The sequence below is a fragment of the Triturus cristatus genome, chromosome 2_1 (assembly GCF_964204655.1).
Source record: "Triturus cristatus chromosome 2_1, aTriCri1.1, whole genome shotgun sequence".
In the NCBI taxonomy this organism is placed as follows: Eukaryota; Metazoa; Chordata; class Amphibia; order Caudata; family Salamandridae; genus Triturus; species Triturus cristatus.
Window position 1 is genome coordinate 1,112,955,340 of NC_140581.1, and position 24,922 is coordinate 1,112,980,261.

Below are 24,922 nucleotides of genomic sequence, written 5' to 3' on the forward strand. Positions count from 1 at the left end.
AATTCACTACTAAGACATGCCACACACACCAGGGCATGTCTTACCTTATGCCTACAATGCACCCTGCCCTTGGGCCTACCAGAGGGGTGGCTAATATGTAGGTAAGGGAAGGTTTAGGGACTGGCAAGTGGGGGCACTTGCGCAGTCAGCGCGACGGTCCCGGACCGCGCACAGGGTCTGCGGTGGCAGACCCTAGACACATTTTACAAGGCCGCTTCTGTGGGTGGCGCAACCAGCGCTGCAAGCCCACCAGCGGCATTGGCATTCACGAGCCCTGGCACCCCTGGTGCACTTTACTGGGGACTGACAGTGAATCCAATAAACCAATCATGGACATCAATTACAGGTACACTTTACCTAGGGAGCACTTGCACTGCGGCACGGATTAGCCGTGGCGCAGTGCCCTGAGCGGACAACACCAGCAAAACAATCGAGGCACACCATCAAAAAGTGGAAGGGAAACTCACGCCAAGGTGCCAGGTCTAACACTGTTCCTATATGAAAGAGTGAAGGGAGGGCGGTTGGAACAGCCTGTGCTCAGGCGAATCTTCCGAATCGGAAGATAGAGCCCTACACATCCAAATGGGTGTCATGCTTCATCACAGGGCTTTGCTCCTCATGGGGTCAGCACTGTAAGGCCTCATGGGCCTCACAAGAGGGCTCTTTTTCGGAAGCCTTCCTTTTTTGTCATTATGATGAGTGAGGGAATGTAGAGGTAGGGTAGTGTGTATAGTGAAGCGTTTTTAAAAGTGCCTAAGAAGTACAGTTATTCGTTTTAATAAAGGGGGCTCCCCTTGGCAGGGCTAAAAACAATGGATGTGAGTTCTGTCAGTGGGGTATTATGAACCGTGACAGTCTCTCAGTGTACATATTAATGACCTTAATGTATACACTGTCAGACTGTCAAATGTGCCCCTGCATGCTTTTATATTGACAATTGAAATGAAGAGTTACCTAACTTCTTGAGCTTACACTTCATTTTATTTTCCTCCCATTTCAAAGTGTTTCATGTTCAAACTGCAGGCTCCTTACTGCCAGTGGCCGCTATTCACTGTTGCCATAAGTATTTATGCAAGATTACAGCCCTTTTTTACATGCGCGAATTTTAAAGTGCAGAAAAATGTTATGAAGTCTTTGGTAGAATGTTTCTCTGCACTTTTACATTTCCCCAATTCAAATGGACATGCAATTGTATGTTTCTGTCATCCATGTCCTGTGCTACAAGGACATACCACTCCGACTCTGTCACCCTTACAATTATATCCAAACCATACGTACACATGTTTATACATCCCCAAAGAGAAGGCTCTCACTGATACACATGGCAGCCCTGTCATAGTGCCCTTAGTCATAGTATGTAGTTCAAACCATAGTATCTGGCTTTCATACTATAATGGAATTGAGGCATCAAGTAAATTAAGCTGGCCGTAAGGGTGTCTGGTAACAATGTGCGAGTTGTTTAGTCTTCAGTAGTTCACAGTGTTTTGCACTGATCTGAAGTAGCTCACATCACATAAAATGTAGGGGTCCCCTGGGCTTGAAGATGTCACTGGCATGGATTAGTGAGGGCAGGACATGACAAGGGATGAGGGTAGTCAACAGGTCACTACAAAAGTGTGTATTAATATACTTGTTTTGGTCAGCATTTGAAAATACACATGTTGTATGGTAAGGTATAAGTCATGCTTCTGATAGATGTAGTAAAATTGTGTTTCATCAATACAAGACTCAATTAACTCAATGAGTTATTTCACCAGAGTTGTTAAAGCTGTTCAACATGAAATTCTATTATTCATGGCCAGCCGGGGAAGTCTGACGTGGGAACAGCAGCTGTTTCTTCAGCTACACGAACGGCATCAGAAGGCGCAATTCACGGCACAGAGAGGAAGAGCAGATCCTAGGAGCAGTGTGAGGAACCCTGAAGATGCCAATAACATGGAGGCCGTACACAAGTGGCTGGAGGATTTCAGAGGAAACTACCCAGGCAAGCCCAGAACTGAAGACGCGGGACCTGAGGTGGCGCCTGAGGAACGGACTGATGAATACCAACGGAGGGCGCTGTGAAGCCGCTGCAACTCAGGAGAGTTGAGACAGACACAGTAAATGGAACAGGGGGAACCCTGAACAGGGAGGGTCGGATTGATTTTGAGAAAAGGGACGGAAACTTTCTTTGAGGTTTCTACCTATATAAAATGGCAACAATAATTTGAATGGGTTACAATATGCCCAAAAGTTGTTCTAAGGAATAGAATGCCACAAAGAGAAGCAGGGAACAGTTAAAGGAATACTTTCTGAGGGTTCCTCTTTCCAATTATTCAAATGTTTTCCTTTTTGATTAACCTCATTTCACAATAAAGCTGAGCCTGCATAATTTCCTGGGTGTGGTGAAGGTAACTATCCTGACCAGTTCAGACAGAAAAATATATAATTACGGTGTCCTTCTTCTTCTTTTACTTCGAGTCTCCTGGTGAACCCCTCCTGGGCGAAGTAGACCACCTTAAAGGAGAGGGAAGAAAGGGAAAAATTGAGAAAAGAGTTTGTTGGCAATTAACCATCCAAACACCAACCTGGATCTGTTCTCAAATATTCGATCTGATCACTAAAGAGCACCCCGCAGCCCCACAGAGCAATAGTGCCGACAGTGGGTGCTCACTCACCGGACCTCAGCCTCCCATAATACACCATGGTAAAAAAGAGAAATCCGGCCTAAAAAAAGCAGGCTGACCCTCCAGATGACAGTCCCACTTTGCCCCAAGAAACTGTCCAGCAGGTTCTCAGTGCTGTGACTGATATGAGCCCTGTGCCTAACTGTGAGGACCAAGGGGGTCTTACATGCAAGTGGTTAGAACATATTGAGCCCCCACAAACACAAATTAAGAGCGACCACAGGAAATGCCAAGGGGCCAACACTGCCTTGAAGAGCCCCAGAGATGAAAACACTTCCCCTCCATCTGTGACCGGATTCAACTATACTTTCTAAAATTTCCACAAAAGCCCTCCCCTCCCCTTCTCCAGATGCCTAAAAAGCTCTAATGAACAAAACAGTCAACTTGTCTTTACACTGGTTAGACCCAGAGGACGCAAGAACAATAGAGAAAAAACTCAGCCGATCAAATTTCCACCCTGCGTTACGCCAAGATCTTGAGTCCAAGGATGTGCATACCCCCTTAAACAAACACACAATAACTTCTCAAATTCATGTGAATTTCAGTTCACACTCTCATTTGCCTTCAACTAGCTACCTAAACATAGAAACGTATGAACAAGCTGTGACACCAACTAGTGCCGAGCCATCTACCTTACACTCACCACCCATGAAATCCAGGACAGACCGCACACCTGATTATGAGTATGCTTCTTTTCTACGACCAGCTTCTAGCCACAATAGAAGCACAAGTAGAGGCCCAAATGGAAGCATCACTGTCACAAACACCGGTACTTAGGATGGTGTACAGTCCCAACTCCCCACACTAAACCCACAGAAGCGACCATATGTCAGCCAGCCCCACAAGCCCAGAACATCAACCTTGGCCTCTTTCACTTTTAAGATACAATAGCCAAAGCCCTCCTCTGGCAATCACAAAAAATGGAGCTCCAAATCGATGCCTCAAACTTAAAGGACCTAGGGTCGGACCCAACTAATTGATAAACTAAGCACATTGCCGGGAATTCTCTGAGCACTCCTGCATAGTGCTAAAAACTCAGTACAAACACCTGGAAAACCCTCTTGGGAACTAACAACAGTGAACTAACAGTTAGCCCAACAAACAACCATAAACCTTAACACGTTGTTGCCAGTACAGTTAGCGCTACTCCAAGCAAACAACTCAAGAGCCCATCTCTTAACAATCTCAGAAACAGGCGCCTCCACTAGACATCAGAAGACAGCCATCCATCCTCTGATGGTCGAAAGTGAAACTCGACAAGGCCCCGAACTTTTGCTCTCAAGTGTACCTGAGACTGTGCCCAGTCTTTCGCGAAGTGTAAAAAAGAAACTAAAAAAACTCTCCAAAAAACAGCACCTCATAAAAACTGCTGATAACTGGGCCACATACCACATCAAGCAAACTCCAACAAGGCAATGCTGGTAAGCTCTTCCCGGGTTTCAACCGAGACACCAAACCAAGCAGTGGATTCACAGAAAACGCAACACAACATGGAGGAACCACCTCAGAAAACCACATAACAGGTCCCTGAGACAAGTAACCCAAAGGAAACAAAATCAACCATCTTGTTAGTTACCAAAGGCCAAGAAACCGTAAAAGTATTTTCTGAGCTGGCTAACACTTCGTATGCAAGAGCCACATCCCGGACTATTCCATGGGACGAGGCAAGACCCATAATCAGCCTGGAGGCTGCCCTTAGTAACAAGGGTCACCAGGGAAGCACCATATTGGACTGGAGAGCACTATCTACCCCAGTATTTATTCCTACTTCCAACACAGAATGGATGGTACACCAAACGGCAGAATGTTACACAGGGGATACTTCTATGTCCACCAGATCTGGGTCAAGGGCTCAGAATCAAGTAGTCCCTCACCTGTGAACCTCCTTGGAATCCAGTGACGTTCTCAGGGATTTTAGAGCTCAGGCCCACAGCAACTTGGGTCTTGACGCCCTTAAAGAGGACACCAGTGACTCCACAAGTAACAATCTAACTGGCTCTAGAGTATGGGGCAACAAGGAACAAACCAATTCAGACCCACTGATCCGGGACAATGAAATTGGAGGGAAGCTTAGAAGATCTTAACAACATGATAGCCCAAATGACAACTCAAATGCAAAAACAACAATTGATGGACAGAATGCAGAACAATGTCATACATTCACCCCAGTACAGAGATCTGGGCCTAAATCCACCGTTTTTTTGCTCACCATGCCATTCCAGTTTGAACCCAGCCATATGCAAATCAGTCTTGACCCTGTGCCCCATGGGAACAGTCCAGCCCGAACTGCCAAGCCAGGTCCTCCCTGGACTGGAAACAAGCATCCTAGGACCGGTTTCGGGCTTTCAGCCCTCGTCAGCCAGGATAGCTTGATTCCAGTGGCATGGAGAGCAAGGGACTCACGTCTGAGCATACCCTTCCCACTCGGGGTGACAAATGCAAAAACAACAATTGATGGACAGAATGCAGAACAATGTCATACATTCACCCCAGTACAGAGATCTGGGCCTAAATCCATCGTTTTTTTGCTCACCATGCCATTCCAGTTTGAACCCAGCCATATGCAAATCAGTCTTGACCCTGTGCCCCATGGGAACAGTCCAGCCCGAACTGCCAAGCCAGGTCCTCCCTGGACTGGAAACAAGCATCCTAGGACCGGTTTCGGGCTTTCAGCCCTCGTCAGCCAGGATAGCTTGATTCCAGTGGCATGGAGAGCAAGGGACTCATGTCTGAGCATACCCTTCCCACTCGGGGTGACAAATGCAAAAACAACAATTGATGGACAGAATGCAGAACAATGTCATACATTCACCCCAGTACAGAGATCTGGGCCTAAATCCATCGTTTTTTTGCTCACCATGCCATTCCAGTTTGAACCCAGCCATATGCAAATCAGTCTTGACCCTGTGCCCCATGGGAACAGTCCAGCCCGAACTGCCAAGCCAGGTCCTCCCTGGACTGGAAACAAGCATCCTAGGACCGGTTTCGGGCTTTCAGCCCTCGTCAGCCAGGATAGCTTGATTCCAGTGGCATGGAGAGCAAGGGACTCACGTCTGAGCATACCCTTCCCACTCGGGGTGACAAATGCAAAAACAACAATTGATGGACAGAATGCAGAACAATGTCATACATTCACCCCAGTACAGAGATCTGGGCCTAAATCCATCGTTTTTTTGCTCGCCATTCCAGTTTGAACCCAGCCATATGCAAATCAGTCTTGACCCTGTGCCCCATGGGAACAGTCCAGCCCGAACTGCCAAGCCAGGTCCTCCCTGGACTGGAAACAAGCATCCTAGGACCGGTTTCGGGCTTTCAGCCCTCGTCAGCCAGGATAGCTTGATTCCAGTGGCATGGAGAGCAAGGGACTCACGTCTGAGCATACCCTTCCCACTCGGGGTGACAAATGCAAAAACAACAATTGATGGACAGTATGCAGAACAATGTCATACATTCACCCCAGTACAGAGATCTGGGCCTAAATCCATCGTTTTTTTGCTCACCATGCCATTCCAGTTTGAACCCAGCCATATGCAAATCAGTCTTGACCCTGTGCCCCATGGGAACAGTCCAGCCCGAACTGCCAAGCCAGGTCCTCCCTGGACTGGAAACAAGCATCCTAGGACCGGTTTCGGGCTTTCAGCCCTCGTCAGCCAGGATAGCTTGATTCCAGTGGCATGGAGAGCAAGGGACTCACGTCTGAGCATACCCTTCCCACTCGGGGTGACAAATGCAAAAACAACAATTGATGGACAGAATGCAGACTGGGGTGGTGTAGTGGGCAAAAGAACGATGGATTTAACCCAGATCTCTTGACTGGGGGAGAATGTCTGCATTGTCAACATTCCGTCCATCATTTGTTTGTTGTAATGCTTTTCGCCCTAAGTGGGATGGGTATTCCCAGACGTGGGACCCGTGCTCACTACACCACTGGAGTCAAGCTATCCTGGCTGATGACGGCTGATAGCCAGAAACCGGTCCTAGGATGCTTGATTCCGGTCCAGGGAAGACATGGCTTGGCAGTTCGGGCTGGACTGTTCCCATGAGGCACAGGGTCAAGACTGATTTGCATATGGCCATGTCTAAACTGGGGTGGTGTAGTGGGCAAAAGAACGATGGATTTAACCCAGATCTCTTGACTGGGGGAGAATGTCTGCATTGTCAACATTCCGTCCATCATTTGTTTGTTGTAATGCTTTTCGCCCTAAGTGGGATGGGTATTCCCAGACGTGGGACCCGTGCTCACTACACCACTGGAGTCAAGCTATCCTGGCTGATGACGGCTGATAGCCAGAAACCGGTCCTAGGATGCTTGATTCCAGTCCAGGGAAGACATGGCTTGGCAGTTCGAGCTGGACTGTTCCCATGAGGCACAGGGTCAAGACTGATTTGCATATGGCCATGTCTAAACTGGGGTGGTGTAGTGGGCAAAAGAACGATGGATTTAACCCAGATCTCTTGACTGGGGGAGAATGTCTGCATTGTCAACATTCCGTCCATCATTTGTTTGTTGTAATGCTTTTCGCCCTAAGTGGGATGGGTATTCCCAGACGTGGGACCCGTGCTCACTACACCACTGGAGTCAAGCTATCCTGGCTGATGACGGCTGATAGCCAGAAACCGGTCCTAGGATGCTTGATTCCGGTCCAGGGAAGACATGGCTTGGCAGTTCGGGCTGGACTGTTCCCATGAGGCACAGGGTCAAGACTGATTTGCATATGGCCATGTCTAAACTGGGGTGGTGTAGTGGGCAAAAGAACGATGGATTTAACCCAGATCTCTTGACTGGGGGAGAATGTCTGCATTGTCAACATTCCGTCCATCATTTGTTTGTTGTAATGCTTTTCACCCTAAGTGGGATGGGTATTCCCAGACGTGGGACCCGTGCTCACTACACCACTGGAGTCAAGCTATCCTGGCTGATGACGGCTGATAGCCAGAAACAGGTCCTAGGATGCTTGATTCCGGTCCAGGGAAGACATGGCTTGGCAGTTCAGGCTGGACTGTTCCCATGAGGCACAGGGTCAAGACTGATTTGCATATGGCCATGTCTAAACTGGGGTGGTGTAGTGGGCAAAATAACGATGGATTTAACCCAGATCTCTTGACTGGGGGAGAATGTCTGCATTGTCAACATTCCGTCCATCATTTGTTTGTTGTAATGCTTTTCGCCCTAAGTGGGATGGGTATTCCCAGACGTGGGACCCGTGCTCACTACACCACTGGAGTCAAGCTATCCTGGCTGATGACGGCTGATAGCCAGAAACCGGTCCTAGGATGCTTGATTCCGGTCCAGGGAAGACATGGCTTGGCAGTTCGGGCTGGACTGTTCCCATGAGGCACAGGGTCAAGACTGATTTGCATATGGCCATGTCTAAACTGGGGTGGTGTAGTGGGCAAAAGAACGATGGATTTAACCCAGATCTCTTGACTGGGGGAGAATGTCTGCATTGTCAACATTCCGTCCATCATTTGTTTGTCGTAATGCTTTTCGCCCTAAGTGGGATGGGTATTCCCAGACGTGGGACCCGTGCTCACTACACCACTGGAGTCAAGCTATCCTGGCTGATGACGGCTGATAGCCAGAAACCGGTCCTAGGATGCTTGATTCCAGTCCAGGGAAGACATGGCTTGGCAGTTCGAGCTGGACTGTTCCCATGAGGCACAGGGTCAAGACTGATTTGCATATGGCCATGTCTAAACTGGGGTGGTGTAGTGGGCAAAAGAACGATGGATTTAACCCAGATCTCTTGACTGGGGGAGAATGTCTGCATTGTCAACATTCCGTCCATCATTTGTTTGTTGTAATGCTTTTCGCCCTAAGTGGGATGGGTATTCCCAGACGTGGGACCCGTGCTCACTACACCACTGGAGTCAAGCTATCCTGGCTGATGACGGCTGATAGCCAGAAACCGGTCCTAGGATGCTTGATTCCGGTCCAGGGAAGACATGGCTTGGCAGTTCGGGCTGGACTGTTCCCATGAGGCACAGGGTCAAGACTGATTTGCATATGGCCATGTCTAAACTGGGGTGGTGTAGTGGGCAAAAGAACGATGGATTTAACCCAGATCTCTTGACTGGGGGAGAATGTCTGCATTGTCAACATTCCGTCCATCATTTGTTTGTTGTAATGCTTTTCACCCTAAGTGGGATGGGTTTTCCCAGACGTGGGACCCGTGCTCACTACACCACTGGAGTCAAGCTATCCTGGCTGATGACGGCTGATAGCCAGAAACCGGTCCTAGGATGCTTGATTCCGGTCCAGGGAAGACATGGCTTGGCAGTTCGGGCTGGACTGTTCCCATGAGGCACAGGGTCAAGACTGATTTGCATATGGCCATGTCTAAACTGGGGTGGTGTAGTGGGCAAAAGAACGATGGATTTAACCCAGATCTCTTGACTGGGGGAGAATGTCTGCATTGTCAACATTCCGTCCATCATTTGTTTGTTGTAATGCAAATGACAACTCAAGTCAACTCGAACCGATCAGCCCTCTCAAAACCATCCAGCCATACAATTCTTTAAGAAGAACCAGCTACGCATTTACCATGCCGCAACAGCGGGAGTTAGCCGAAATTACCACCACAGGAGCAATACCCACGGTAGAGTGCAATGACGACTCGGGCCTGGCGTTTATCCCTCTTTTCATCTCTATGGCCTCCCTGGACACACTAAACAGAGGTAATCTGCTACGACTATTTCAATACATCCCACTACAGAAAACCGTAACATCGACTGATCTAATTTCTGTAAGATTCACCTAAACTCCTGGAAAAAAGACATCAGAGACCACAATTACCGAATGTGGATCTACTGCCATTAGATATGTCATTTTGAGAGACGCTCATACCTTTGCGGGATGGGGTATTGAGCTTCAAAAATTACTTCTGCCAAAATATTCACATGTATTACTCCTGGAGGACTCAGCTGCTCAATATAGAAGCGTACATAAGGGCGCATGGAGCACAGCTTATGACTGGCTACCAAGTATGTCAAAAGCATCAAACCACTTGGTAGCATCCTACGCCAATAACCAAAGAAATATTAGATGACAGTTAAGAGCCCAGAATCCCGAGGGTTGGAACCAACTGTCCAGCTTTCAGGGTGGAACTCGACAATCCTTTACCTAGCATCATTCAAGATCAACCCCTTTGATCAATTAACCTCCAGGTTCAAAAACATTCAAAGAAGAATGAGCTCCTAATCACCTCATGGAACATGGCAGGCCTTAAATCTACCCTGGCGTCGAAATCTGGCTGAGAATACCTCCAAAACAGTGACATTATATGTCTGCAGGAAGTCTGGGCATCAAACCTCACAGTATTATATGGTTTCTATGAGTTCTTTATGCCTGCCATACGCACAAGCCTATTCGGCAGGCCATCAGGTGGCCTTTCAATCTTCTTAAAGCAATCAACTAAAATTGAAGTAACTCCACTCATCCAAAATCACCTGGTGCTGCAAGCAGTATCAATAAAAGGGCTAAGGCTTGGTTGAAGGCCTGCCCCCTCTGCTCCTAAATAAAGGTTATTTCAACCCTCAAAAAACCCTGAAAGCAGGCACAATTGTTTCTCTTTGCACAAGCTTAGAAGAAAATCTTGTGCCCCATCCTTCCCATGAAGTAGTGATTTCAGGGGACTTCAACACCAAGTCCCTGAGGAAAGACCCCAAGAAGGTACAAATGAACAAGGAACAGGAACAGGTTAACAATCTACCTGCATCATTCAACCTAAAGTCGACGGACCAAGTTACGACATGCCATGCGATTATCTCTTGTCCCACATCCAAAGGTATATCAACAATTGACTGTATCTTCATGTCCCTTCCCCTGGCAGACCACCTTCTCAACTTCAAAATAATAAACCGAGAATAAAGTGATCATAATCCCCTAGCCCTAACGTTGGACCTAGGGCATCCAACAGCAGACAAATAATACAGGGCAGGTACTTCAACTGGAGCAGAAACAAAGATCCTAGTCAGGAGAATCAAATGGGCACCCTTTCACTCTGTGCAAGTGGCCAAATGGCACAACAGCAGAATTAACAGCTACAACAACTTAACTTGGGGGCTGGGGCTATTTTAATTCAATGGGATACAATGATTATAGAACTGCTAGATACCATCTTATGGACCTGGTGCCGTCTGCACTCCTTAAATCCATCACGACCCAACCCCCGTATATACAGTTTCACAACCAGGGTACCAATTTATCATGGAAGAACCTAGGAGAAGTATCCGCCTATGCAAGACTAACCACATGAGTAAAAACTTAAAGGCAGTCAAAGACTCATAGAAAGCATACCAAAAAATCATATGGGAGACTAAGACAGCTCTACATGCAAAGGAATGGCTAAAGATATACAGGATGCTCAAGGATAGATCCCTCGCCCGTTTCTGGAGTTACGTGAATAAACTAAAAACTCCTTACTCAACAAGGGAAAACGCAGTTTCTGAAACCGGATGGGAGAGGCATGTAACCCTCCTTTTTTCCGATCACCACAAAACTGACAAAGAAGGGCCCACTCAGCAGCTACAAGGAGATCATCAGGAATTAACCTCACCATCTGAAATCGTAAAACTTATTAAGGATATGAAAGGCGACGGAGTGCCAGGCCCCAACGGTCTCCCAGCCAGTATCTTCAAATGTGCACCAGAGGATTGGGGATCTCTTCTGACCCCGCTTTTCAACTCAGCCTATAGCTTGGGTCAAATTCCAGAAGCTTGGAGAGGCTCTACACTATGCCCAATATTCATAAAAGGTGATCCATCTAATCTATGTAATTATTGCCTAAGAGCTTTGCTAGATTTAGAGGCAAAAGCTTATGCTCGAATCCTATTAAAAAATCTGCAAGTTTTCACAGAGGACCAGCTACCAATGACAATATTATCGTACAAGCTGCAGTCCTTCAGCAAGCCGTGTAACACAAACAACTCAAACTCTTCTGTTGTTTTATTAACTTTACTGCAACATTCAAGAAATTTGACAGACGAAATTTGTGGAGGAAGCTAGCACATTGGGGTATTCCACTGACCCTCTTAAGGGCCATAATCTCTTTGTACTCTGCAATGTCGGTTCGTGTAAGAACTGGCCCAACTACACTCACCTCCAAAATTCCCACTTTTGGGGGCTTGAAACAAGGCTGTGTGCAAGTGCCCCTACTTTTCAATTTATATACAGCAGATCTGGGGAAGGCTTTAGCAAACAGTAGCCTTGCTCTCCCTCGATTATGCCACTTCACATCCTCCAAAACGCGGACGACATTGTTATCATGGACCACACAAAAGTGGGGCTCAAGCGAGCACTAACCAGCTTCCACACATAGACTGAAATATTAGGATTTGGCCTCTATAAGAACAAAAACACGCTTTCATGTACCATGGGACCGAAGACCATCACTTTGGCTTTCAAATACAACTATCTGGGGGTGTGGTTCACCGAATCTGCCCAACCATCCGCTCATAAACGTGCATTAAAAAAGAAATCAACATCAATCATGTATGGCCTAGCTAGACTTGCCAACAAACTAAACATCCCGTCTGCCAAAGAAATAATCAAAGACATTCAAGCCTCCCTTCTTTCAGCATTACAATACGGTCACCAAGCCTTACCTGGACCATGCACTGAATGCCTGGAACATGATCAGTGCATTGGATAAAAGAAAATATTCCAACTGCCGAAATACTTCCGCAGCTTGAGACTCAGACAGGAACTCGGGCTGGTGAAACAATCCTTAAGCACTGAGATGGACTTCCTGAAATTTTACATTCGTACATTAAAAGCACCAGAGAACTCTCTTAAGGCCTGTCTCAGAGTCATTTTCGAAAAATCTGGATGCCCGTGGAATAAACTTTTACAGAGATCGATAGCAACCACTGCAATAAACCATGCAGCACTCGCATTGGGGTCTCTACGCAATATGGAAAAAGACCATTAATAGACAAATACGACTGGCCTCATTTCATTAAGACCAAGCCTTTTTTAAATATACGGAGATCTTGCACCTTCTAAACTCTTCGTATTTGGTTGCTAAAGCTCAGCCTAACCTATCAGTTGTTATCAATCGCAGAACGCAGAGAGATTATGTACATGCGTTTGCTTGGACTACCAATACTAGACTTCAAATCGGCATGGGCTAACCAGGACAATGGAGGTGCCTGTAGGTTATGAAACCATAAACACGAATCATGGCTGCACCTTCTATGTTGCTGTCCTGCCATGATCAAAGAAAGGAAAGTTCTACTCAGGCATATATTTCTGAGACAGGGGGTCCGTACCTGCACAGAGGCATCGACTGTATGTTACTCACAATCTGATGTTTCCACCCTCGCTCGTTGCTGGAGATACACTCTTGTCCTGGACCCCTGCAACGCCGGCACAAAGTTCAGAAACTTATAACGGACTACTATACAAAGAAAACAGGAGTTAAATAACCCCGTTTATTGTGCCTGCTACTTTAGAAAAAGACTCAAGAGCTTGAGAAATGTCCATGTGTAAATTTGCTGTATACCCTCTGTTAACCCAATGGCAGGTCCTCCCTGGGCTACCAGAGGCACTTTTTAAAGACTATATTAACATCAATTTTAAGAACTCATGAATTTAGAAAGCCCTAACGCACTCCAATCCTTCTCCTGAAATTAGTGAATATAGCATGCACTAGCACATTATATTGCTAGCATAAAATTATTATGTGTTGTGAGAGGTACTCGCAATGACATACTCCATTACCCCAAATAAAATAGAGAACATATTTGCGGAAATCACATGTCAGGATAAATTGTCCTCATACACTCATATGAATTAATTTACTGTTTTTAAAGTTTTTATCTCTTTGTTATGGTTTTAAACTACTGATACAAATAGAGTTTCAGATGTCATAGATTTCCACACAGACAAACAAAAAGCCACAAAAATGTTTTTCTTTCATTTCCTGTATCCATACAGGTGAATGCCCATCAGAAGCAGGATATCTGGAAGGCCATTGCCAAGAAGGTGCAGACCCTGGGGGTCTACAAGTGGTGCAGTATTCAATGCAGGAAGAGGTGGGAGGTACTACGATGCTGGACCAGAAAGTCAGCTAAAGTCCAGCTAAGACAACCTCCCAATGTGGGAAGTGCATGCGCCGCACCCTGACCCCCCTAATGACCTGTATTCTTGAGATGGTCTTTCCCCAGCTTGATGGGCAGTTGAGAGCCCAACAGTACTATGAAAGGGGTAAGTTCTTCTTTGAGATTCACATGTTACATGACTAATTTTTTAATACAGCCAGGATTTTCACCATGAACATTAAGGGTGACCCATGTCCAACCCACAAAAGGTGTACGTTTTGCACAATGTGTATGATGATGTGAGTTGTCTATTAATTTGTTGGAAAGGATCCCACCTGATTCCTGTTTACTAGCAAAGGACTGTTCTGAGCAGACACATGACTGCCTAAAGTACACATATACAGCAGGTTGTTTGATGTCATGAGGGACAGTTGTACCAAACAGGCCAATGGTCTGTATTGTTTCATGTGTGGTGCTCCTTCACTATTGTGGATGATGTAATGGTAGCCCTATTACATGTGACATAGCATAATCAGCACTTATGATACAGTGGATATAATAAACTTCACTTTGGTAAGTTGAGATTCTACATAAAAAAGAGTGAGCATGTGAGCCAAAATGACTTGTCACATCAGAATGAATGGCTACATTTTGGATTCAAGACATATCCCTATTATGTTTTTTATCATAAATACTGTTTAATACATTTTAATACTGGCAGATGTGTATGACATCTTATTCTTTAACAAATGCATGTGTAAGGCAGTCGGTCTTTGGACAAATAATTGTGATGGGTATAGAATTTTAGTTGAAACGCAGACAGGAATGTGTACACATTGGTGATACAGTAACACATACCCAAACCCAATTCTCAGTGTCCTTTGTTATGTCCAGATGATCAATAAATGATGGAGAAAAATGGGATACTGAATGCGATTTTGGCAGATGGGATGTTCCATTACATATATGTAGGTGAATCCCATCAGGAAACCTCCAAATCAGACCCAACTCATGACTCATTAGGCACATGTAGAAATGGCAAATGTAGAACTGCATCAAGGTTTAATATGTTGCAGATTGTGATTTCCATTTGAATCTTTGAAGTAAATATTTTATATGAATCAGTGTATGTAATTAATACTGTCATGTTGTACCAATTTCTGCCTAAAGTGAAAACCAGCATATTTGAGAAACAATTTCACAATGGTAAAACAAACTTCAAATAACTAGAGATATTTAGGAGTCAAGTGTGAAAATGTTTTTGCTCTTTACTGAAATGGTTAAGAAATGTTCCAAGGCCCATGTATTTACATATACTGTAGAAGTCCACCAAATATATTTTCCTTAATGTCGTCACAGCATAGGTATCTACATAGTGCTTGATACATTGATAAGCTGCTTCACTACAAAATATATTTATTATTTTCACATTTGACATATACTTTAGTTATTTGAATTAAGTGTTACCATTATGAAATGCCTAAACAAAGGAAATAGGCTTTCAGTTTACAAAAATATTGGTACAACATTGCAGTATTTGTTGACACACATTGATTCATATTTTACTTTTTGAGAATAAAAAAATACAGATTTTTGGGCCTTGTGAACACACTGCACAAAGGTAGTTTTAGTTGATATCCTTTTTGGTGATATAAGTTCACTATTCTAAATGACAAAGCCCAACCATTCAGAGGTGTTAAACAGTTCCTGGAGAGACATATAAATGGATAAGAGACAAGGTCATACATGATATTGGAGCTATCATGGGGAACGATAAACTGTGACCAAATGGTTTCTGAAAATGTTACGTAAATGCAGGAGCTTATGCTAATGTAGGACCAAAGTTTGAGAGCCTTGAAGCAGGTGAAATATGAAAACTTGGAAACTGTTTTGTGATAAAAGTTCAAGATCAGTTCCGTTTACACAGCTTCAGTAAAACTATTTTATATGTCATTTCAGCATCATCAGGAGCAGGCATAGGAGACATTGGCCACGGAGGTGGTGTGAGAGAGTGCCCTCTTTCTGCATGGTTGCCCCAACTTTTTTCTGAACTGCTGATGTGCTTTGCCTGAGTGTGCCATGGACTCCTGCCAATCAGGTACCCCCAAAGTACACTTGTCGTATTTAAGTATAATTTGTTGACTTTACTTTTTGTCTCCGTTTTTTACCCTAAAGTACATTTGTCGTATTTAACTATAATTTGCTGATTTTACCTTTTGTCTCTTTGTGCCAAATATTTATGCATTATCATCCCCCTCCTTTCCCCTTCCCTCCCCTCCCCCTTTTTGCCCGCCTCCCCCCCCCCCAAATATGTCTACCCATGGTGTATTATCTGAAATGTTGCCTTTCGTTTCCCCATTGCTCTATTGAAACGATTGTATTGTAATTATTGTATTGCTTCCATAAGCTGTTGTTCGTCCTAAATTGGCTCTCCTTGGGTCTATGGATATGACCATATTGTTTTAATTGTCTTCCCTTCATTTGTCACCTTTTTCTACTCCTCCTCTTTCTACTCGAGCGATACACGCGCCAATTGCGGGTTGTTTCACCATCGGTTACCATGACTCATTCCCCTTCCCTTTCTGCATCACTCCCCTTCCAGCACCTCCCAGCCTATCATCTCCCAGCTCCCACCTGCACGCATCCTGCTGTTCGCTCCCTCCCGGGGATTGGTTGACGCATCCCGTGACCCGGAAGCACTGTCCTTATAGCTCACGCCAGTGTTCTTCTACCTTCATTCTCTGCCCGACTCGTACCGGCACGCCCCCTCCACGGACCCCCTCTCGGTGATTTACTCGCCTCGCCTAAATGTGAGTATGCTCTCCTCGCGACTCCCTTCCCCTGGACCCGTCCATCTGGCCCGTTTCTAATCTCGCATTTCCTTTTCAGCCTCTTCATTGATTGAGCTTCGCCTCCATCCCGAAGTAAGTGTTACCCTTATTCCCTCTCCCGTCCATGATTCCCCCTTGTCCTTCTCCTCACTCCTTGTCCTTTCTCCCCGTCTAGTTTGGACTACCCTAGACCTGTCTGACCCCACACGGGGTCCAGCATTGCTGTTTAGCTCGGCTCGCCCCTTCCCGTACGAGTAAGTTTTCCATCCCTCTTCTTTCCCTGTGTGTCTCCCTTCCATCGGTCCCCTTTGCCCTTCTCCTCACCCCTTGCTTTCTTTCCCCGTCTAGTTTGGACTTCCCCGGACCTGTCTGACTCCACACGGGGTCTGGCCGTGCCGTTTAGCTCGGCTCGCCCTTTCCGTGCGAGTAAAGTTTTCTGTCCCTCTCCTTTCCCTATGTGTTACCCGCTGTCACCTCTCGGTTTCTCTCGGCCTTCCCACCATTCCCCCACCGAGGTACTCCTTCACTTCCCAATCCCTTTAACCCTCTTGATGCGCGGTCCCGCACTCGAATCCGGCCATCTTTTTACTCCGGAGTCTGGCACCTGAATAAATCGATCACGCCGCTCATCATTCTCTGGCCCCGGTCTCCAGTTACTCTATGCCTGGACTTCCTCCCAATTCAGGCACGGCCCACTCTGCATCCACTCTTGTGCCGCTGTGATACCTGCTTTCGCCTTCCCAACTCGACCGATCACTGCTCCTTGGCCTTCCTGAGCACCGGCACCTATGGCCACTCAGTAGACTCGCTCCTACGGCTGCAATTCGGCGCCGTGGTCACCACCCCTTTGCACGACTGTCCCCCCTTTTCTCCCTCTTTGGTCCAGCTTTTAAGATTTGTTTCTCCTTTACCCTAGCACTGTTCAAAATATGTGTAACCAGTCCTGATGATGGCCTAGAGTGTTACGGGCCGAAACGCCGTCGACTTCCACAGCGTTACTGTTGGCGCATTTATAAACATGGGCATTTGCTCTATTGTTCTTTGAAATCTCATACATTTATTGTGTAAATGCCCTAACTTTGGCATTTTTAAAGTACCATTGTTCTCCCTGTTGCGCCGTTTCACCGCTGTATATACCACTTTATGTGTCACTTGTGCCGTCACAAACTCCACGAGCACTTGTGCACAGTATTCTATCGGTTACACTTTCACTAAGTGTCACGCAGTGCTTTTAACCTATATGATATGTACATATGACGCAATATGTTCATCATGTGTTGAAAATACAATTCTTTGCTACAAACTTGGTCTCCCGTTGTCCTCTCTGTATGGATTCACTCCTCTGATACTTTAAGATACATCTCACCTTTGAATTACTTGTCCTTCCAATGAATTCCACGTTGAGACATTGTTGTTAGATACCAATCAGGTACCCAGGGCCTATGTGCTTTCCCTAAAACTGCATTGAAAACAAAACCCAATTGGCATCTTTAGCCACAGGTCAGCCCCTGGTAAATGGTACCACAGGTACCCAAGGCACTGTGACCAGGGAAGGCCTCTAAGGGCTGCAGCACTTATTGTGCTACCCTTAGAGGTCCTGTTCCTTTACACTGACACACTGCCTTTGCAGGCTGTGTGTCTTGGTGCAGGACAAAGTGAAGAGTCGACATGGCAAACATCCCTGTCTGCCATGCCTACAACCCACTGCCCTGGCATAGAGCAGTCACCCCTCTAGCTGGGTGCCCTATACCAGTGGTGAGGGTACAGGTGCATGAGCCCAGTACCCCTACAGTGTCTAAGTCCATTCTTAGACATTGTAAGTGCAGTGCTGCCATTAAGAGTATATGGTGCTAGGAGTTTCTCAGTACGAACTCCACAGCACCATAATGGCTACACAGAAAACTGAGAAGTTTGGTATCAAACTTCTCAGCACATTAAACCCACACTGATGCCAGTGTGGGATTTAATGGGATTTAATGAAAAATGCACACAGAGGGCATCTTAGATATGCCCCCTGAAAAACGATCTACCACTAGTGTCCAGGCTGAGTGGCTGCTTTCATTTGCCACCACCAGACATGTTTCTGGACCTCTGGGTCAAGACCCTGCTGCTCTCGGGGGTCTGAAACAATGCACATCCTGGGACGAGGTGCCAAACTTCCTCCCCCAAGATGGGCAGGGTCCATGAAGGGGAAGCTTCAAAGGCTTGCCTTTGTGAGCTTCCCCAGGCCACTTGCTGCTTTCAGCAACTGGTCCCCACTGGTTCTGACCCCCACTTTGGGCAGGAGAACCGGTTGGAAAAACAAGCGATGAAGAGAGGTGTGCCCACCTCTGCCAACTCCACCCCTCTGGTGGGGGAGGCGAGGTGCAGCCAACTCTCAGTCCCTGCCATCTTGCAGATGGGGGGACCCAGCCAACCAGGGAACGGCTTATGCTCCCCTCCCACTGGAGGGTGGCATAATAGGGGGTGTACCCACCCCAGGGAAAGGACCCATTGGTCCCACCTTTTACCTACCTGTAATACCCCTAAACCTTGCTTCCTCAGACAAGAAACCAAAAGAAGAAAAGAAGAAGAAGGACCGAACAGCCATGCCGAAGCTAACAAGAGGAGGACGCCCACTGACTTGGCCCCAACCCTACCGGCCTGTCTCCACCTTGAACCTGCTGCAGCGAAATCCTAGTGTGTCCTGCAGCCAGTAACCCAGAGAAACCTGTAGGACCTGCCTGCCTTCAATCCCAAAGACTCTGTCTCCCGTGAACACCGGATTTGTTCAACAACAGACTCCAGCTTCGCAAGGATCCGCGGGTCTGCACCACTCTGCAACCAACACCCACGGCCCGAGTTCGATTGACCCAGCACCAAGAGGACGTCTCCCCGGCGATCCTGACCCGAAATCCGGTGATCCCTTACCTGCCTCAAGCCTCTATCCAACGCCTGCAGCCTGAAACTGGAAGGTCCCCCCACCAAGACCAGGAGCTGGAAAGAAGATCCAACCCTAAAAGGCACCCATGCACCCGATGGCCTTGGGTGGCCCAACCGACGGTGTCTAACCAGCCCCCAACATACCAACTTACTCAAAGTGATGGACGCACCCAGAAGACCTTCGTCCCTGAGCCTGCAGTGTGTTTGCAAACCGGAGACTCCTCATTGAAAGCTACAGGGCACCCGACTCCAAAACAGCACTCAGCACCCGGCTGCCCCAGTGCCGCTGAGGGTGCATCTTTTGTGATGGCCTAAACCCCCATTTGTCCTGAGCTTAAGCCCAGGAGCTTTGCTCCCAGAACTCAGTGGCCTACTCTTCAGAAGCCACCAACCGGAGGCCCCCTATTCCCCATTGGATAACATTGGGCCTTAGCACTCTGCACCCGGCGGCCCTAGTGCCGCTGGTGGTGTATCAAGAGTGCATCCTTTGCCCTGGGGGGACCCTGGTTCTAACCCCAGAACCTCAACTCCCAAGACCGATTACTCACCTATAAATGATAACCTTATTTTCTCCCATAGGACTGCATTGACTATTTTTCTGTGGGAAAAGCTCTAAGTGTGGAGTTGAAAAGTGTATGAAATTCTAAAAGAAAGTGTTTTGGGAAAAACTGTTTTACTTTCCCTTTATCAGGAAATGTCCCAGTGTGATATGTAGGCATATCACACTGAGTAGAAAAAATAATCCTTCGGTTGGTGGCTGCTCACGGGCATGCCACTTGAATGTGGAAGCAAAGCTCCTAGGGTTAAGCTCAGGTCAAAGGGGGTTTGATTTGGCTGCAGGCTCAGTCCAGGAAGTCTTCCGGGAGAACCAACAGCTGGGCAGGTAAGTTGGAGGGCTCGGGGACATAGTTGCACCTCAGGTCCTCTCCACCAGGGCACAGGACAGCCGGATGCAGGGGTGCGTTTTGAGGTCAGATTTCACCTTACCGGGTCACTCATGGTTGGGGGTGGTCTCCGTGCAGAGGCTGCAGGCGACGTCAGGGAGACCTGGAGAGGGCAACCCACGGTGGACTCACACTCTGGAGTGCTGGGGGACCTTGCTGGGACCAGTGGGCCACTCAGACTTGGGCCGTAGGCGACGGGTGTAGTGGTGGTTCCAGGCATCGGGTTTCATTGTCTTCACCAGGCTCGGAGTCTTGCTTTGGAGCTTCTTTTGAACAGCGCTGCTGTTCACAGGAGATCCAGTCTTTGTTGAAGGCAGTCAGTCCTACCAGGGGTTCTGGAGGTCCATGGCTGCAGGACAAACGTGACTTTTGGCACAAGATCTCTGGAAACTGCAGACAGACCGGTAGGGCTGGGGCCAAGTCAGTCCTTCTCTGCAGCCTCCTCTGCTGGGCGTCTTCTTTCGTCCTTCTTCTTCGGAGGTTGTGGGAATCTGCCTCCGGGGTTCAGGGCTGCCCCCTAAATGCTGTATTTAGGGGGCGTTTTAGGGGTCTTGAGGTCAGTAGCCAATGGGCTTCTGACCTTAGGGTGCCTAGACCCTTGGTGTGCACATGGGGGAGTGGGCACAATCCTTAACACTGATTGGGAAGTGCCTGCCATCTACAAGATGGCAGGCACTGAAGAGTGGGCTTCACCTTGCCTCCCCCACCTGAGGGGTGGGGTTGGCAGAGGTGGGCACACCTTCTGGGCTGTTTTCCCGCCTATCCTCCCACCGAAAAGGGAGTGAGAAAGGAAGGGGTCCAGCTCCAGAAAGCAAGAGAGGCTGCGTTACAAAGGTGGCAAGGCCTTTGAAACTCCCCTGCCACAGATGGCTCTTCCTGACCTGGGGGAGGTGTGACCAACTCCTCTCAGGAAAGGCTTTGTTTCTGGGCCCAGGTAGGGAATACTCCCACCCTAGGTGTCCAGAAACATGTCTTGTGGTGGCAGACTGGTGTTTACCAGCCAGGGAACGCACCAGAGGCTGGTCATTTTTCAGGGGGAATCTCCAAGAGGCTCTCCCAGTGCATGGCATAATATTTTCACACTGGCATCAGTGTGGGTTTATTATTCTGAGACGTTTGCTGCCAAACTTCCCAGAATTCAGTAAAGCCATTATGGTGCTGTGGAGTTCGTAAAGACAAACTCCCACACCATATACTCTTTATGGCTTTACTTCATTTACAATGTTAAGAATGGACTTTGACACTGTAGGAGTACAGTGCTCATGCAACTGTACCCTCACCAGTGGTATGGTGCACCTGTCTAGCGGGGTGTCTTACCTATGCCATAGGCAGTGGGTTACATTGCCATGTCTACTATTCACTTTTCTCTGCACCAAAACACGCAGCCTGCAATGGCAGTGTGTGTGTTAAGATACAGGGCCTCAAAGGGTGGGACAATATGTGCTGCAGCCCTTAGAGGCCCTTCCCTGGTCACAATGCCCTTGATACCCAGGGTACCTTTTACAAGGGACTTACATGTGGCCAGAGAGGTGCCAATTGGGGGTACAATGTACAGTTTTGGGAAAGATCACAGGCCCTGGGAACCCGATCGGGCGGGACCCAGGGCACATCAAGTCAAAGTTTATCAGAAATCTGGCAAAAAGTGGGGGGGGTGGCTGAAACAGAAACCAACTTTCCTACACTCTCCCAAATGCAAACGCCCTCCCAAACCCAAGAGCACCCCTCCAAAAGCCAAACCCCCCTCCCAAACCCAAGTGCACCCTTTGAAACCCCCATTCCCAAGCAAGATCTTTGAAGTGCCTGATCTGCTTACTAGATGCTCCTTCCTTATGAGTTTCTCCTTGGTAGTGTATTAGAAGGCATATTTTGTGCCGGTGCACAGGACTTTGTTGGCACTTTATGGACTGCCTTTTGGCTTTGAAAGAATATTGAGAGTCTTATCTCATTGTTTGGAATAAATCCATAATTTTGATTTCACCAAATTACTCCTGGCATTAAATTTCCTTTGCAATTTTTTCATTCCATGCAATGTTTCTGACTAAAATGTGTAGTACTTATTGTTCTTGACCAGGATGGCAGATAATACAACATATTTTTTAATGTCTACTTTGTTCAGTGCATACATTGGTTAACATATTATGAGATGATCATTTAAATGGAGGTGCAGACATTCATCATAGTAATGGCCTCTTGCAGTAACTAATTGATACTTGAAATTATTTTTGGCTGTGTTACCACAGGTGTGTTTGTTTCACCTTGATTACTGAGCAGTATGAGCACATATGAATTACACCCTATAAAATATTATGACTATTGAAATTGGGTACAGGACAGGACTTGCACTAGACAAGGGGAAATGTTACATGAATGTATATGTTGAATACTTTTCAAATTTGAGACTGACATTGATTTTACTGGTAATTTATAAGATAAAGGTTACACCTTGTCTAGTACAATTTCTAAATCATTTGACATTGCACTTATCCGAATAATGGGTATTGCATACCTTTTTTATGTTTTCTAACTTTATTTAAGCACACCTCTATGGTGACTTTTTGATTTTTGATTTGATATCCTTTTTTGTGCAAGTGTTAATTTTTTTAAAGGCAACTTGCACCAAAGTTATACATATAGGGGTATATTCACAAGAATGTGTGGTAACTACCGCAAGAGTATCTTAACGGAACTCTCAACATCGCAGCCCATCGCGGGAAAATAACCCTTTGTCAACGTGGAATTCACAACAAGGTGGTACCATGCGATAGTCTGCCAAAACCGCGGACATTGTCCACAATACAACCACCTCGATGGAGATAAAAACGCAAACCACAACACCAAAAAACCCGCAATGGGCCAAAGTGCAATGAGGAAGTCAGCGATAAGCAGCGCCAGGCCTGCAACACACACCTGGCAGGTGGGAAAAATCACCAGTAAAGTAGAAAAAAACACCCAAACACAAACTGACCAACACCCAAGCACCATGGAGGCAACTGGAGCAGTCGCAGAGGACGAGCGCAACCCCACAAGCACCCCAGACGACCAGCCTGGGACCTCGGGGACAGGGAAGGGCAAGGACAAGAAGAAGAGGAAGATGAAGTTCAGTCTGCAGGCGAACAGGATCATAGTCACAGAGGTGATGGAACACCATCAACAACTGTTCGTCATCTCCAACGTGTCATTGGGCACCAAAACTGGAATATGGCGGGACATCGTGGACAAAGTGAATGCCGTCGGAGAGCACAAGAGGACAATGGACGAGGTCAAGAGGCGATGGAATGACATCAAGTGGAAGACCAAGGAGAAACTCGCAGCTAACCAGAAGGCAGCAATGCAGACTGGTGGTGGGGGCCCAGTGCCACAGCTCGTGCTGGATGACATGGAGGAGCTGGTGTCGACAGTCATCAGTGTGGATACTGTAACCGGAGTTGGGAGACCGGACACTGCTCGACAGGACACAACACAACCGCAACAGGGTGAGTGACCAGCATATACTGGGGGGACGGGTGGAGATGGCCACGATGGCACACATGCACAATAAAGCAGAGCACAGTGCACATCCTCAATGACTCTGGGTCATCGCCCAGATCCACAGACTGTCACAATGTACAATGCCATACTGTCTGAATGTCAACATGTACCATGCAGCTACATACATGTGGACACATTGCAATACACCATCTCCCTTTCACATTGCAGGGCCACCGTCAACACCCCCTGCAGAGCAGTCCCAGCCACTCTTCACTGATGATGAGGAGGACAACCCCAGCATCGACACCCAAGCCCTCCTAGACATCATTAACATCATCCGCGACTCACCTCCAGGATCAGGGCTGACCAGCTGCATCGAGGAGACCCCACCCACCACCCAGCAGGAGGCACCCACGGCCCTGGCAGTTTCCCTAGACCCCCAGGAACAACACACGGCCTTCCAACGCCATGTGCTGGAGGCCCAGATGGAAACGGCTGAGCAGGTGTGGGTGGGGTTCGAACTCATGTCCACCAAACTGGATGCCATCCATGGCTGTCTAGGCCCGCTCCATTGCCTCCAATGAACCCTGACTGACATCACTGGCGTCCTGACGCAGAGAGAAGAACACCTGTCCGCTCAGAGGGGCAACAGCGATAGCAGCCGTGAGCTGGCACACATGCGGAGGCTCATGGAGGACATGGTGCAGATGGATGCGGAAAGGATGGCAGTCACCGCTGCACATCAGCGAAATGTAGCTGGGATCTACCATGCCCTGCAGACCATCATCATGGCATTGCTGCCACAAGGCGTGGAGCTGCTGAATGCTGCTGCCCCCACACCCCCCACATCTCCGCCCCCTGGTGTTTCAGTGCCTCACAGTGTGGCAGGCATATCCAGTCTGGCACCTGATGTGTCACTGCCACACAGTGCAGCCAACAATCCTCCTCCGGCCCCTGATGTGTCAGTAGCACACAGAGCCGCAGCCAGTACTGCAATACCCATAGGTGGGGCAGAGCACACATCCGGGGACGAGGTCGTTGATGGGTT